At 38.6% G+C, this 16024-nt stretch overlaps 1 pseudogene; it reads left to right on the top strand.

The window, feature by feature from the left end:
- The first annotated feature begins 1077 nt into the window (after positions 1-1077).
- On the top strand, positions 1078-1178 carry LOC138387872 (U6 spliceosomal RNA; annotated as a pseudogene).
- Positions 1179-16024: the final 14846 nt, after the last annotated feature.

Genomic DNA, 16024 nt, shown 5'->3' with positions numbered 1-16024 from the left:
CAAGGTATTCTGAATACACTGGGTCAGAGAGAATTCCAGTACGAGCATCAGTCATCCTGGAGACTGAAGGGGCCCTGCATTCCAAAAGCCTCCGAGGAAAAGAAAATACCCACAAGAGAGTGGGTATAACAAAGAATTTGTTTATCAAACACTGAATCTAGAAGAGCATTACCTATTCAAAGAGTGCATACACATAAATTAGAAAACAAAACCAGTTGTCAAGAAACACCCACGAGAGAGAATTTTATTAGTATACTGCAGAGAGCCGAGACTTTGGTTCAGAAACTAAAAGGTCTAAGACAACTTTAAGGTTTGTAAAATGAAGATGATACCACTTTCCTCACAGAGTATTTATGAGTCTTACATAAAATAAGTGATCTGAGCTGGGTGTGGTGGCTCACGCCTGCAATCCCAGCAACTCAGGAGGCTGATGTGGGAGGATGACTAGAGGCCAGGAGACCAGCCTGGGCAACATAGTGAGACACACCCCCTACCCCCACCTAAAAACAATTTAAAAATAAATTAGCTGGGCAGAGTGGTGCACATCCGTAGTCCCAGCTACTAGGGAGGCTGAGGCAAGAGGATCACTTGAGCCCAGAGTTCGAGATTGCAGTGAGCTATGATCGTGCCCCTGCACTCCAGCCTGGCAACAGAGTGAGACCCAGTCTCTTAAAAATAAAATAAATAAGTTATCTGAAAATGTTTTCAAGAGCATACATAATAAGGCCAGGCACGGTGGCTCATGCCTGTAATCCTAGCACTCTGGGAGGCCGAAGGTGAACGGATCGTTTGAGCTCAGGAGTTCGAGACCAGCCTGAGCAAGAGTGAGACCCCATCTCTACTAAAAAAAATAGAAAGAAATTAGCTGGACAACTAAAAAAAAATATATAGAAAAAATTAGCTGGGCATGGTGGCACATGCCTGTAATCCCAGCTACTCGGGAGGCTGAGACAGGAGGATTGCTTGAGTCCAGGAGTCTGAGGTTGCTGTGAGCTAGGCTGATGCCACGGCACTCTAGCCCGGGCAACAGAGCCAGACTCTGTCTCAAAAAAAAAGCATACATAATAAGATGATGCAGTGCTCGCTTCGGCAGCACATATACTAAAATTGGAACGATACAGAGAATATTAGCATGGCGCAAGGATGACACGCAAATTCGTGAAGCGTTTTTAAATTTTTTCAAAAAAAAAATAAGATAATGCAAATTTTACAGATGAAGGAACAAAAATACCTGGGTGCTACAAATAGAGGACTAGGGTCTATGGACATGGAGCCATGGCTAGGCCTACTTCCAAAATCTTTCCTGAGCCAGAATCTCATGTTTGAACGTTCACCCTTCCTCTCTTTGCAAATATTTTTGGGAGGAGGAAGAACTTAAACTAATTCATACTAAAATATTAGCCACATAGGCTAATTGAAGGATACACGAACAAAATGGGAGATGGCTGGGGTGGAATTATGCAGAGAAGAGGCACAAAACAGTGAATTGAAGACAAGTCACTTCTTTCTCCAAAGCCTCCAGGCTTTCCCCTACTGCTGGCTATTCAGGGCAAAAGACCTAAGCAGTCATGTTCCATGAATCTATATTTCAGGCATCACTTTATCCAGAATTGTCTGGTACAGAGTCTGACTTATCTGGTGCCCTAGGCTCTTTATTTATACTGATAGGAAGAAAAATTCAGAAAAGCTCTGATGACTCCTGGTAAGTTCCGTAGTATTGGGTAATAGAGAGGCAAAAGTAAAAACATTTTGACCTCAGGTTTACCTAACAGTGAAACCATGATGAGACTAAGAGACTCATGGGAAAAAGAAGGGAGGAGCCAGGGCTCAACGCTTCATGGAGTTAATGTGTATGTGAGTCACCTGGGGTCTTACTAAAAGGCAAGTCTGGGGAGGGGCCTGTGAGTCTGCATCACACACCAGCTTGCAGTTTGTTGGTACTGCCCATTACTGGCCTACAGACTGAGTAACTTGGAATCTAGGTGGCTGCCCCCACCCCCCCGGACTGTTGCAGGACACCAGGGCCTGGGAGGGTATCAGGACGGACGGAAGGTCAGTGGTTACCACCTGGTACTAATTCACTAGGACCAGGCATCGTCTTTCCTGGCATCAATCAGTTTTCTCATCTATAAAATGAGGTAAGTAGAAGAGAGGATTCTGAGATCTCTTCCAGATCTTAAACCCTATTTTGTGATTCTAAACCTATTTCCATATATGAGATTTTTATTTAATTCTACATTAACCCAATATACAAAAACTCTGGGTTTAGACAGATAGTAGAGTTTTGTTAAAAACAACCCAAACTTCAAGTTTCCTTTAAAGAGAGAATTTTCTTCCTATGATTTCAATGTCCACTTTCCAAAATTAGATTTAGAAATATGAGGTGCAGTTTAAAGTTATGACAATGACTTTTCAGACATATAAATTGGTATTGTTCCCTTAAAAATAGTTTCTCTCAAAGAATATTAAATTTGGCTTTAGGGTCAAACAGACCTGGTTCTGGTCTCTGCGCCCCATTTACTAGCTATTTAACTTCCCGAAGGATACTTAAACTCTGTGAGCCCCAATTCCTCATTTATAACATGGAGATAAGAGCTGAAAGGGTGTAATGCAAAGGAGGAAACGTACAGCTTGGGGACCTGATAGCTCATTCTTAGCGCTGTTCGTGTCAGAGAGCGGTGGGACAGTGGTGGGAGATGAAGCTGGGGATTCAGGCAGAAACCACTTCACAGGTGTCTGGGTTTTCTCACTGATGATAAATCTTTATCCTCTGAGGGTGGAGTTGGTTCCTGGCAACAGCCAAAAGTCAATCGGAACACAGCTGGGAGAACGCATTGAAAAACAAGGTGTCTAAACGCACTGTGTTGAGAGGCGCTGGTGAAAATGGCAGAGTGAAAACCTCTGAAAATCATCTCCTCCATAAAAGCAACAAAGCACCGTGAAAATGTTCACAATCAGTGAGCTATGATTGTGCCTCCAGTCTGGGGGACAGAGCGACACCCTGTCTCAAAAAAAAAACAATGTTCAGAATCTACTTTTTCAGAACTCTGCATGTTAGCCAAAGACTTGCAACAATCAGGCAGATGATTGATTATTCAAGAAAAATGTCTGAATCTGGATAAAAATAGTGAGTTTTGATTATGCAAAATTTGCTGTAAAAAAGAAAAAAAGTACAAAGAAAACCAGTGAGTTTTGTGTCATTTTAATTTGCCCTATTCTCGCCTGCCCCTTACTAGTTCCACTGCAGCCTGGAAAACCAGCAGGCTGGCAGCCGAGGGAGGGGCAGAACAGAGTCCGAGCTGCTTCAAAGCCCCTCTCCCAGAGAACTGTCACCAGATGACCTCTGGTGGTTCCCTAGAGGACGCCATTCACAAACTGTCTTTATTTGACCTGATTCAAAGCTCACTCAGGACAGGCAGGCGTCTTCCCAGGGGTGTGTGCTGAAGACGAATACAGGCAATTATTAATATCTAACATCGTGGACGCCCCAGGCAGTGCTAACAGTTGAGGGAAACAATAGGCTAACAAAAAAAAAAAACAAAAACAAAAAAAAAAACTCAGAATAAAAAGCTGGGGAATGCCATGTCCATAGGGGTCTTTGAGAAAGCTCTGGTATATCTGGAAGGCCTTTCCTTGTCAGGGACCAGCTAGATCTGTAAGATGCCAAGTATCTATTTGATCCAGTGCTAATTTGGAATTAGAATGAAATATGAAAATTACCATTTTGATATGGTAAAATAGCAACAATTTCATATACAGTTCAAACTAATATTTAGTATTTCTATTTAGTAAAGTTCATTAAACTTGGTATGACAACTCCTATTTTCTTGAAGTTTGTTTCTTAGTGAATCTTCATGGCTTCCACTAAATGAAAAACAAGAAGACTTACTGTTAATATAGATTTTAATGTTTCACTCAACATCAAGGTTTGCTTTGTATGAGAATGCATGGCTTAGTAAAAAACAAAGGAGAAGAGTGGGTAGGGTTTTCCTAGGTTTGGGATAAACTACTTTCACTCATGATAAAGTCTTCTACCTTCAACCAATTTTCACTTATTAGCCAAATTTTATCTGGGGTAGTAAATCCCACTGTCTACTGAAAAACATCTTTTTAACCTAATCGGGAAAAAGAATTTCAGAAAACAAAGATAGTCTTCAAGATCTACAAAAAAAAAAAAAAAAAAAAAAATGAAAACGCAAAATCCAGCAGCAGATAAAAATAAAACACTGTAAACAAGTAGGGATCATTTAAGGCACGTAAAGAAATTTCATAGTGTGAAGTCATTGATAAAATTAGGGAGAAATTCATGTGATTATTATAATACGTGCCAAAAAAGACATTTTAGTAAACTCAATAGCTATTTGTGATTTTTTAAAAAAACACCAACACGGTAAACTATGATTACAAAGTTTTTTAAAATGGTGAACAGTATTAGCCTGGTGAGGTGGCTCACGCCTGTAGTCCCAGCTACTTGGGAGGCTGAGGTGGGAGGATCACTTGAGCCCAGGAGTTTGAGAATAGCCCAGGCAACATAGTGAGATCTTGTCTCAAAAAAAAAAAAAAAAAAAAAGAAAGAAAGAAAAGAAAAAAAAAAGGTGAACAGTATATATCATAAAATACAAAATCAACAGCAAACATCATACTAAAATTTGAAACAGCATTAAAGTAGAATCAAGATCAAACGTTTCTTAACATGGTTATTATTCAATAGTTTGCTGTTAATCTAGGCAGCCAAAAAAAAAAAAAGTAATTAATATGAGAAAGGAAAAGACCAAATCATTCTTTATATATGATATGAGGTAAAAAGGAGCAAATAAAAACCTATTTAAAATTAATAAGCTACTACCAGATACAAGGAAATATAGAAGATAAAAAATCAAGTTTTCTTTCTTTTCCTTAGTGATAGGGTCTTGCGCTGTCACCCAGGCTGGAATGCAGTGGCTTGATTCTAGCTCACTGCAACCTTGAACTTTCAGGACCAACTGATTGTCCTTCCTGAGCCTCCCAAGTAGCTGGTACTGTAGAAATACACCACCACATCCAGATAATTTTTTTTCCTTTTTTTTTTCTTCTTCATCCTCTTGTTGCTATACATCCAGATAATTTTTTAAAAAAATTTTTGGAGAGAGGGCATTTTGCTTTGTTGCCCAAGCTGATCTCAAACCCCTGGCCTTAAGTGATCTTCCTGTCTCAGCCTCCCAAAGTGTTGGGATCACAGGTATAGGAAGTTTTCTTTTTTATCAGCACAATAATCTATTGAGAAATGTAAATTTAAAATTCCATTTACAATATCAACCACAACCTTCAGTATTTAGAAAAATCCTTAATATTTAAAATCTAAGTGAGGCTGGGCGCAGTGGCTCACACCTCTCATCCTAGCACTCTGGGAGGCCAAGGCAGAAGAATTGCTTGAGCTCAGGAGTTCGAGAGCAGCCTGAGCAAGAGGGAGACCCCCATCTCTATTAAAAATAGAAAATATTCGCCGGGCGTGATGGTGCTGGCCTGTAGTCCCAGCTACTCGGGAGGCTGGGCAGGAGGATTACTTGAGCCTAGATGTTTGAGGTTGCCACAGCACTCTATCCTGGGCAACAGAACGAGACCCTATCTCAAAAATAATGAAAATAAATAAATAAATAAATAAAAAATAAAACCTAAGTGAAGAAAAGTACTGAAGGACATAAAAGATTTGAATATTTGCATAGAGGTCACATGTTCTTAAAAGCGAATCATCATTTTGTGTAAATGTCTTTTAAAATTTATAGCTTTAATGTACTTTCAATTACTACATTTCAAAAGTTTGTGGGTTTTTTGTTTTTTGTTTGTTTTTTTTCCCAGACAGGGTCTTGCTCGGTTGCCTGGGCTGGAGTGCAGTGGCATCATCATAACTCACTGCAACCTCAGACTCCTGGGCTCAAAGGATCCTCCTGCCTTAGCCTTCTAAGTAGCTGGGACTACAGGGACTACAGGTGTGTGTCACCATGTCCAGCTGATTTTTTTTTTTTTCTTTTTTCGGTAGAGATGAGGTCTTACTATGTTGCCCAGGCTGGTCTTGAACTCCTGGCCTTGGCCTTAAACTATCTTCCCACGTCAGCCTCAACAAAGTGCTGGGATTACAGGCCTGAGCCACTGTGCCTGGCCAGGCTTTAACTTTTTGAGCAGTTTGAGGTTTACAGAGAAATGGAGGACAAAGTACAGAGAGTTTCCATATAATCCCCCCGAAAAGCCCGCCATACACAGTTTTCTGTGTTAACATCCTGCATTTCTGCTGTACATTTCTTACAACTGATAAGTAGTATTGACACATCATTAAAGTCCATAGTTTACATTATTAGGTTTCACTCATTGTGTTGTACATTCTATGGATTTTGACACAGATGTAGAATGACATTTATCCACCATTACAGTATAGTAAATAGGTTCACTGTCCTAAAAATCCTCTGCACTCAGCCTATTCATCCCTCCCTTCCTCCTCACAAATCCCTCATCTTTGTACTATCTGCATAGTTTTGCTTTTTCTAGAATGTCATATAGCTGGAATCATATAGTATGTAGCCTTTTCAAATCTGCTTTTTTCACTTAGCAATATGCATTTAAGTGTCCTCCACGTCTTTTAGTGGCTTGATAGTGCATTTCTTTTCATTGCTGAATGATATTTCATTGTATGGATGTACCACAATTTATTCACCTGTTGAAAGAAATTTTGGTAGCTTCCAAGTTTTGGCAATTATGATGAATAAAGCTGCATTTGTGTGCAAGTTTTTGTGTGGACCTAAGTTTTCAACTTATTTGGGTAAATATCGAGTAGCACAATTATTGGATTTATGGCAAGAGTATGTTTAATTTTGTAAGAAAATGCCAAAGTGGCTTCCACAGTGGCTGTACCATTTTGTATTGCCACATCAATGAATGGGATTACTGTTTACTCAGCACCCTCACCAGCATTTGATATTGTCAGTGCTTTGGGCTTTATCATTCTAATATGTGTGTATTGTTATGTCATTGGCATGTTTGGTGTTTTTTTTCTTTTCTTTTTTTTTTTTTTTTGAGACAGAGTCTCACTTTGTTGCCCAGGCTAGAGTGCTGTGACATCAGCCTAGCTCACAGCAACCTCAAACTCCTGGGCTTAAGCGATCCTCCTGCCTCAGCCTCCCGAGTAGCTGGGACTACAGGCATGCGCCACCATGCCCGGCTAATTTGTTTCTATATATATTTTAGTTGGCCATATAATTTCTTTCTATTTTTAGTAGAGACGGGATCTCGCTCTTGCTCAGGCTGGTCTTGAACTCCTGACCTTGAGCGATCCACCCGCCTCGGCCTCCCAAAGTGCTAGGATTATAGGCGTGAGCCACCGCGCCCGGCCGTCATTGGCGTTTTAATTTGAAATTCCCTAGTGATATATGAGGTTGGGCATCCTTTCATATGCTTGCTTGCCATCTATATCTATAATCTGGATGTCTGTTTAGATATTTTGCCCATTTTTAATTAGGTTGTTTATTTTCTTATTGTTGACTTTTAAGAGTTTTTTGTACATATTGGATATCAGTTCTTTAACAGATATGTGTTTTGCAAAATTTCTCCTAGTCTGTGGCTTGTCTTTTCATTTTCTTATCAGTGTCTTTTGCAGAGCATAAGTTTTTAATTTTAATGAAGTCCAGTTATAAATTTTTTCTTTCATGGATCATACTTTTGAAATTGTATCTAAAAAGTGATTGCCAAACACAAGGTCTCCTAGATTTTATCCTCTGTTATCTTCTAGCAGCTTTTTTTTTTTTTTTGAGACAGAGTCTCACTCTGTTGCCGGGCTAGAGTGCCGTGGCGTCAGCCTACCTCACAGCAACCTCAGACTCCTGGGCTCAAGCGATCCTCCTGCCTCAGTCTCCCGAGTAGTTGGGACTACAGGTATGTGCCACCATGCCCGGCTGATTTTTTCTATATATTTTCAGTTGTCCAGATACTTTCTTTCTATTTTTTTTTTTAGTAGAGATGGGGTCTCGCTCTTGCTCAGGCTGGTCTCAAAATCCTGAGCTCAAACAATCTGCCCGCCTTGGCCTCCCAGAGTGCTAGGATTACAGGCGTGAGCTACCGCGCCTGGCCATTCTAGCAGCTTTTTAAAAGATTCTACATATAATTAAAATCATGCAGTTTTCTTCTTTCTGTGTCTGGCTTATTTCACTTAGCTTATTTTATTTTATTTTATTTTTTTTTTGAGACAGGGTCTCACTCTGTTGCCCAGGCTAGAGTGTTGTGACATCAGCCTAGCTCACAGCAACCTCAAACTCCTGGGCTCAAGCAATCCTCCTGCCTCAGTCTCCCGAGTAGCTGGGACTACAGGCATGCACCACCATGCCTGGCTAAATTTTTCTATATATATTTTTAGTTGTCCATATAATTTCTTTCTGTTTTTAGTAGAGATGGGGTCTGGCTCTCGCTCAGGCTGGTCTTGAACTCCTGAGCTCAAACGATCCACCTACCTCGGCCTCCCAGGGTGCTAGGATTACAGGCGTGAGCCACCGCGCCCGGCCTATTTCACTTAGCTTGTCCTCCAGTTTCATCCATGTTGTCACAAATTGTGTGTTTGTGTGTGTGTGTGTATCACAATTCCTTTATCCATTCATCCGTCAACAGACACCTAGGCTGTTTTGGTATCTTGGTTATTGTGAATGCTGCTGCAATGGACCTGGGAACAAAGATATCTTTATGAGGTACTGATTTCATTTCCTTTGGGTAGATACCCAGAAGAGGGCTTGCTGGATCATATGGTAGTTCTATTTTTAATTTTTTGAGGAAACTCCATGCTGTTTTCCTTAATGGCTGTACCAGTGTACACTCCCACCAACAGTGTAAAAGGGTTCCCTTTTCTCCACATCCTCACCAACACTTACCTCGTTTAATATGATCATCTTAACAGGTGTGAGGTGGTATCACATTGTGGCTTTGTTTTGCATTTCCCTGATTAGTGATGTTGAGCACCTTTTCATATACCCATTGGCCATTTTTATGTCTTCTTTGGAAAAATGTCTATTTAGGTCCTTTGTCCATTTTTTAATTGGGGTATTTAGGTTTTTTTTTGCTATCTAGTTGTGTGATTTCCTCAAATATTTTATGTATTAAGCCCTTATCAGATATATGGTTTGTAAATATTGTCTCCCAATTGTAGATTGCCTTTTCGTTTATTTCCTTTTCTATGCAGAAGCTTTTAAGTTTGATGTAGCCCCACTTGTTTGTTTTTGCTTTTGCTGCCTGAGCTTTTGGTTTGTGTGATATCTGAAAATAATCATTGTCAAGGCCAATGTCAGAGAGCTTTCCCCCTGTTTTTTTCTAGTATTTTTATAGTTTCAGGTCTTATGGGTAAGTCTTTAATCCATTTTAAGTTGATTTTTATGAATGGTGGAAGATAAGGGTCCAATTTCACTTTTTTGCATACAGATATCAACTTTTCCTAGCATCATGTGTTGAAAAGACTGTCCTTTCTCCATTGATGGTCTTGGCCCCATTGCCAAAAACCATTTGATCACATATACAAGGATTTATTTCTGTATTCTGTTTTCTCTATCGGGCTATGTGTCTGTTTTTATGCTAGTACCATACTGTTTATTATAGCTTAGTAATATAAGTTGAAATCAGGAAGAGTGATGCCTCCAACTTTGTTCTTTCTCAAGATTTCTTTGACTATTTGGGGTCTTTCATGGTTCCATACAAATTTTACAGTTGTTTTCTATCTGTGTAAAATACGTCATTGGAATTTTGATAGGGATTGTGTTGAATCTGTACACTGAGTACTTTACAAAGATTTTAACAGTATTAATTCTTCCAATCCATGAACATGGAATATAATTCCATTTATTTGTGTTTTCTATAATTTCTTTCATCAGTGTTTTATAGTTTTCAGTATATAGATCTTTCATCTCCTTGGATAAATTTATTCCTAAGTATTTCATTCTTTTTGATGCTGTTGCAAATTGGATTATTTTCTTGATTTTCTTTTCAGATAGATCATTATTGGTGTAAAGAAATGCAACAGGCCGGGCGCGGTGGCTCACGCCTGTAATCCTAGCACTCTGGGAGGCGGAGGCGAGTGGATCGCTCGAGGTCAGGAGTTCAAGACCAGCCTGAGCAAGAGCGAGACCCCGTCTCTACTAAAAATAGAAAGAAATTATATGGCCAACTAAAAATATATAGAGAAAAAATTAGCCGGGCATGGTGGTGCATGTCTGTAGTCCCAGCCACTCGGGAGGCTGAGGCAGTAGGATCGCTTAAGCCCAGGAGTTTGAGGTTGCTGTGAGCTAGGCTGACGCCACGGCACTCACTCTAGTCCGGGCAACAAAGTGAGACTCTGTCTCAAAAAAAAAAAAAAAAAAAAAAAAAGAAATGCAACAGATGTTGTATGTTGATTTTATATCCTTTACTGAATTTATTAGTTCTAAGAGTTTTTTTGTGTAGTCTTTAGAACTTTCTACACATAAGATCATGTCATCTGCAAACAGGGATAATTTTACTTTTTCCTTTCTGATTTGGTTGTCTTTTATTTCTTTTTCTTGTGTGATTGTTCGTTAGTACTTCTAGTACTCTGTTGAAACGAACTGGTGAGAGTAGGCATTCTTGCCTTGTACTGTACCAATTTTCCCCCATTGATTATGTGGTTTCCTTTCGGCTTTTCATAAAGGGCCTTTATTGTGTTTAGGAAGTTTTCTTCTATACCTCTTTTGTTGAAAGGTTTTTTTAATGATAAATGAACTTTGTCGAATGCTTTTTCTATATCTATTGAAATGCTCCTTGTGGATTTTATCTTTTATTCTGTTAATGCAATGTATTACAGTTATTAACTTACATATGTTAAACCAACATTGCATCCCAGGAATAAATCCCACTTAGTCATGGTGTATAATCTTTTTGATGTGTTTTGAACTTAGTTTGCTAATATTTTATTGAGAATATTTGTATCTATGTTTATCAGAGATATTAGCCTATAGTTTTGTTTTCTTGTGGTGTCTTTATCTGAATTTGGTATCAGGGTGATGCTGGCCTCATAAAATGAGTTGGAAGTATTCCCTCTACTTCTATTTTTTTGGAAGAGTTTAAAAAGGATTGGTATTAATCCTTCTTTGAATGTTTGGTAGAATTCAACCATGAAACCATCCGGTCCTGGGCTTTTCTTTGTTGGCAGGTTTTTGATTGCTACTTCAATCTCCTTATTTGTTATTGGTCTGCTCACATTTTCTGTATCTTCTAGGTTAAGTCTTGGTGGGTTGAATGTTTCTGGGAATTTGTCCATTTCTCTTAGGTTTTCCAATTTGTTGGCATAAAATTAATTGTTCGTAAGTCTCTTATGATGCTTTTTATTTCTAAGGAATCCATTGTAAAGTCTCCTCTTTTGTTTCTGATTTTATTTATTTGAGTTTTCTTTCTTCTAAGTGTAATAAGGGTTTGTTGACTTTATCTTTTCAAAAAGGCAACTCAGTTTTCTTGATTTTTTTCTAGTTTTTCTATTATCTATTTGATTTATTTCCGCACTGATCTTTTTTTTTTTTTTTTTTTTTTTTTGAGACAGAGTGTCACTTTGTTGCCCTGGCTAGAGTGAGTGCCGTGGCATCAGCCTAGCTCACAGCAACCTCAAACTCCTGGGCTTAAGCGATCCTACTGCCTCAGCCTCCCAAGTAGCTGGGACTACAGGCATGCGCCACCATGCCCGGCTAATTTTTTCTATATATATTTTAGTTGTCCATATAATTTGTTTCTATTTTTAGTAGAGACGGGGTCTCGCTCTTGCTCAGGCTGGTCTCGAACTCCTGACCTTGAGCGATCCACCCGCCTCGGCCTCCCAGAGTGCTAGGATTACAGGCGTGAGCCACCGCGCCCGGCCCGCACTGATCTTAATTATTTTCTTCCTTCTAACTTTGAGTTTAATTTGTTCTTTTTCTAGTTCCTTGAGGTGTAAACTAAGATTGAAATCTTTTTTTTTTTTTTTTTGAGACAGAGTCTCACTCTGTTGCCCAGCCTAACTCACAGCAACCTTTATTATTGTGTAATGATCTTCTTTGTCTCTAAAGAATTTTTAACTTAAAGTCTACTTTGCCTAAGTATAGCCACTCTTGCTTTCTTTTGGTTGCCATTTGCATTGGAATATCTTTTTCATCTCTTCACTTTCACCCTATGTGTGTCCTTGAATCTAAAGTGAGTTTCTCATAGACAACATACAGTGGACCTTGCTTTTTATTTTTTTTAATCAATTAAGACACTGTCTATATTTTTATTGGGGAGTTTAGTACATTTACATTTGAAATAATTGACAGAGAAGGATTTACTGCTGCCATTTTGTTAACTGTTTTATGTTTGTCGTGTAGTTTTTCTGTCACTCTTTTTCTCCCTTCATGTCTTCTTTTGTGTTTTGTTGGTCTTTTTATTTTTCTATTGATAGGTTTTGATTTCTTTTTTTCTTATGTGTAACTTTTATAGGTATTTCTTTGTGGCTATCAAGGGGTTTACATAAGATATCATATATAGTTATAACCATCTATTTTAAGTTGATAACCTTACTTGTATACAAGGACTTTTCCCTTTTTCCTCTTCTTCATGCTACATTATACATTATTGATGTCCCAATTTACATCTGTTTATTATATATCCAGTAACAATTTAGTTATACAATTTACTGGTTTTAATACTTTCGTCTTTCAACTCTTTTTTAGTAGCATTAAAAGCAATTTACTCTCTATTTTTATAGTAATACAGTTTTCTATTTTTATATATTGTATAGACATATAATTATATATAAAAGTACATATATATTTTGTATTCTATTTTGTCTATATATTTACCTTTACCAATGACTTTCCTGCTTTCTTATGCTTTCCTTTTATCCATTTTTTTATGGTAGTAAAATACACATAAAATTTACCATCTTAACCATTTTTTTTTTTAAGACAGGGTCTTGCTCTGTCATCTGGGCTAGAGAGGGCAGTGGCATTATCACAGCTCACTACAACCTCAAACTCCTGGGCTCAAGTGATCCTCTTGCCTCAGCCTCCCAAGTAGCTGGGACTACAGGCATGCACCATTATGCCTGGCTACTTTTTCTACTTTTTTGTAGAGATGGGGTCTTGCTGTTGCTTAGATTGGTCACTAGGGAAGAATCCATTCCATACCCCTTTCCTACCTTCTGGTAGCCTCAGCCATTCTTTGCTTGCTTTTTTTTTTGGTAGAGATAGGATCTCACTATGTTTCCCAGGCTGGTCTCAAACTCCTGGCCTCAAGCAATCCTCCTGCCACAGCCTCCCAAAGTACTAGGATTACAGGTGTGAGCCAACACACTGGGCCAAGCATTCCTTTCTTTTAAATGCACCATTCCAATCCTCCTTCCCATGGCATAGTGGTTTAAGCCTGTAATCCCAGCACTTTGGGAGGCTGTGGCAGGAGGATGGCTTGAGGCCAGGAGTTTGAGACCAGCCTGGGCAACATAGTGAGATTTTGTCTCTCCAAAAAAAAAAAAAAAGCAAGCAAAGAATGGCTGAGGCCACCAGAAGGTAGAAAATCGGTATGGAACAGATTCTTCTCTGGTGCCCTTAAAGACTGAGTATGGACCTGCGGACATCTTGATTTTGAACTTCTGAACTCTAGAACTGTGAGATAATAAATTTCCATTGTTTTAAGCTACCTTCTTTGTTATGGCAGCCCTAGGAAACTAATACATGAGGGGAAGAAAAAGGTAGTAATGGACTGGGAAGAGGGAACTTTCTGCGGTAATGTTTTTTATTGAACACATATAGGGATGTGAATTACACAAAGATACACATTTTAAAAAATTACTGAATGGTAGACTTAACATTTGCTTATTTTACTGATGAAAATTCTGTCAGAAAAAGAGACATGATTATTGAATACCAGTTAAGATACACATGTTGAAGTGTTTAGGGGTGTTGTGATGTAGGCAACTTACTTTGAAATGTATAAAAAAAGATGGGTCGATGAATGGAGAGAGGCTTAGATGGGTGGGACAGATATGTGATAAAGCAAATATAGCAGGATGTTAATTGTAGAATCTAGAGAATGGGTATAGGTATAGATATTCGCTGTTTAATTCTTTCCATTTTTTTCTGTTTGAACATTTTCATAATATGATGTTGGGGGAAAACTTATATATTGTTGACCTATATGTACAGGCATGAATTAAAAGGAAATATATAAAATGGTGTTACCTATATATTAAATTTAATAGCAAAAAATTGAAACACACCTAAATATTTGTCAACAGAGGAACTGCTATATAAATTATATTAATAGTAGGAGCCCACATATATGACGAGATCAGAAACAGTACTTGGTTAGGTAAGTGAAAAACCATTTAAAGGAGGAATAAAAAAATACATTTTGTTTTAGGTTAAAAAATATAAATGTAGGCCGGGCATGGTGGCTCACGCCTATAATCCCAGCACTCTGGGAGGCCAAGGCAGGAGGATTACTTGAGGTGAGGAGTTCCAGACCAGGTCTGAGCAAGAGTGAGACACCATTTCTACAAAAAAAAAAAAGGAAAAAATATATAAATTTATATTCATTTGTGATTCTTCTTATGTAGTCCAAGGCTTTTTGAATGGGTTTGAGCCCGATTATAATCTCTGGACTTTCTTGCTAAAAAAATAATAAAAAAATCCCAAGTGTATCATCTACTTTTTTGCTAGTCTCTCATAGTTGTCTTGCTCATATCTATTTTTAACATATTAAAGACATTAATCCTTAAAATTGTAATGACTCACCTTTATAAGACTTTTGCAAAACCCAACCCTCTTTTCACACTCTCATTTCATTGGCTTATGTACTATATAATTAAATGATATAATAAAGATAAATTTGCAAATGTATGAAAGTGTGTAAACACAACTGATTTTAGTAAGCATATATATATATATATGTATCTTTTTTTCTTTTTTTTTTGAGACAGAATCTCACTCTGTTGCCTGGGATAGAGTGCCGTGGCGTCAGCCTAGCTCACAGCAACCTCAAACTCCTGGGCTTAAGCGATCCTCCTGCCTCAGCCTCCCGAGTAGCTGGGACTACAGGCATGCGCCACCATGCCCGGCTAATTTTTTTCTATATATATTTTAGTTGGCCATATAATTTCTTTCTATTTTTAGTAGAGACGGGATCTCGCTCTTGCTCAGGCTGGTCTTGAACTCCTGACCTTGAGCGATCCACCCGCCTCGGCCTCCCAAAGTGCTAGGATTATAGGCGTGAGCCACCGCGCCCGGCCGTCATTGGCGTTTTAATTTGAAATTCCCTAGTGATATATGAGGTTGGGCATCCTTTCATATGCTTGCTTGCCATCTATATCTATAATCTGGATGTCTGTTTAGATATTTTGCCCATTTTTAATTAGGTTGTTTATTTTCTTATTGTTGACTTTTAAGAGTTTTTTGTACATATTGGATATCAGTTCTTTAACAGATATGTGTTTTGCAAAATTTCTCCTAGTCTGTGGCTTGTCTTTTCATTTTCTTATCAGTGTCTTTTGCAGAGCATAAGTTTTTAATTTTAATGAAGTCCAGTTATAAATTTTTTCTTTCATGGATCATACTTTTGAAATTGTATCTAAAAAGTGATTGCCAAACACAAGGTCTCCTAGATTTTATCCTCTGTTATCTTCTAGCAGCTTTTTTTTTTTTTTTTGAGACAGAGTCTCACTCTGTTGCCGGGCTAGAGTGCCGTGGCGTCAGCCTACCTCACAGCAACCTCAGACTCCTGGGCTCAAGCGATCCTCCTGCCTCAGTCTCCCGAGTAGCTGGGACTACAGGCATGTGCCACCATGCCCGGCTGATTTTTTCTATATATTTTCAGTTGTCCAGATACTTTCTTTCTATTTTTTTTTTTAGTAGAGATGGGGTCTCGCTCTTGCTCAGGCTGGTCTCAAAATCCTGAGCTCAAACAATCCGCCCGCCTTGGCCTCCCAGAGTGCTAGGATTACAGGCGTGAGCTACCGCGCCTGGCCATTCTAGCAGCTTTTTAAAAGATTCTACATATAATTAAAATCATGCAG

The sequence above is a fragment of the Eulemur rufifrons genome, chromosome 1 (assembly GCF_041146395.1).
Source record: "Eulemur rufifrons isolate Redbay chromosome 1, OSU_ERuf_1, whole genome shotgun sequence".
NCBI classification, from domain to species: Eukaryota; Metazoa; Chordata; class Mammalia; order Primates; family Lemuridae; genus Eulemur; species Eulemur rufifrons.
Note: the sequence above shows the minus strand (reverse complement) of the source record. Positions and strands in the feature narration are given on the sequence as shown.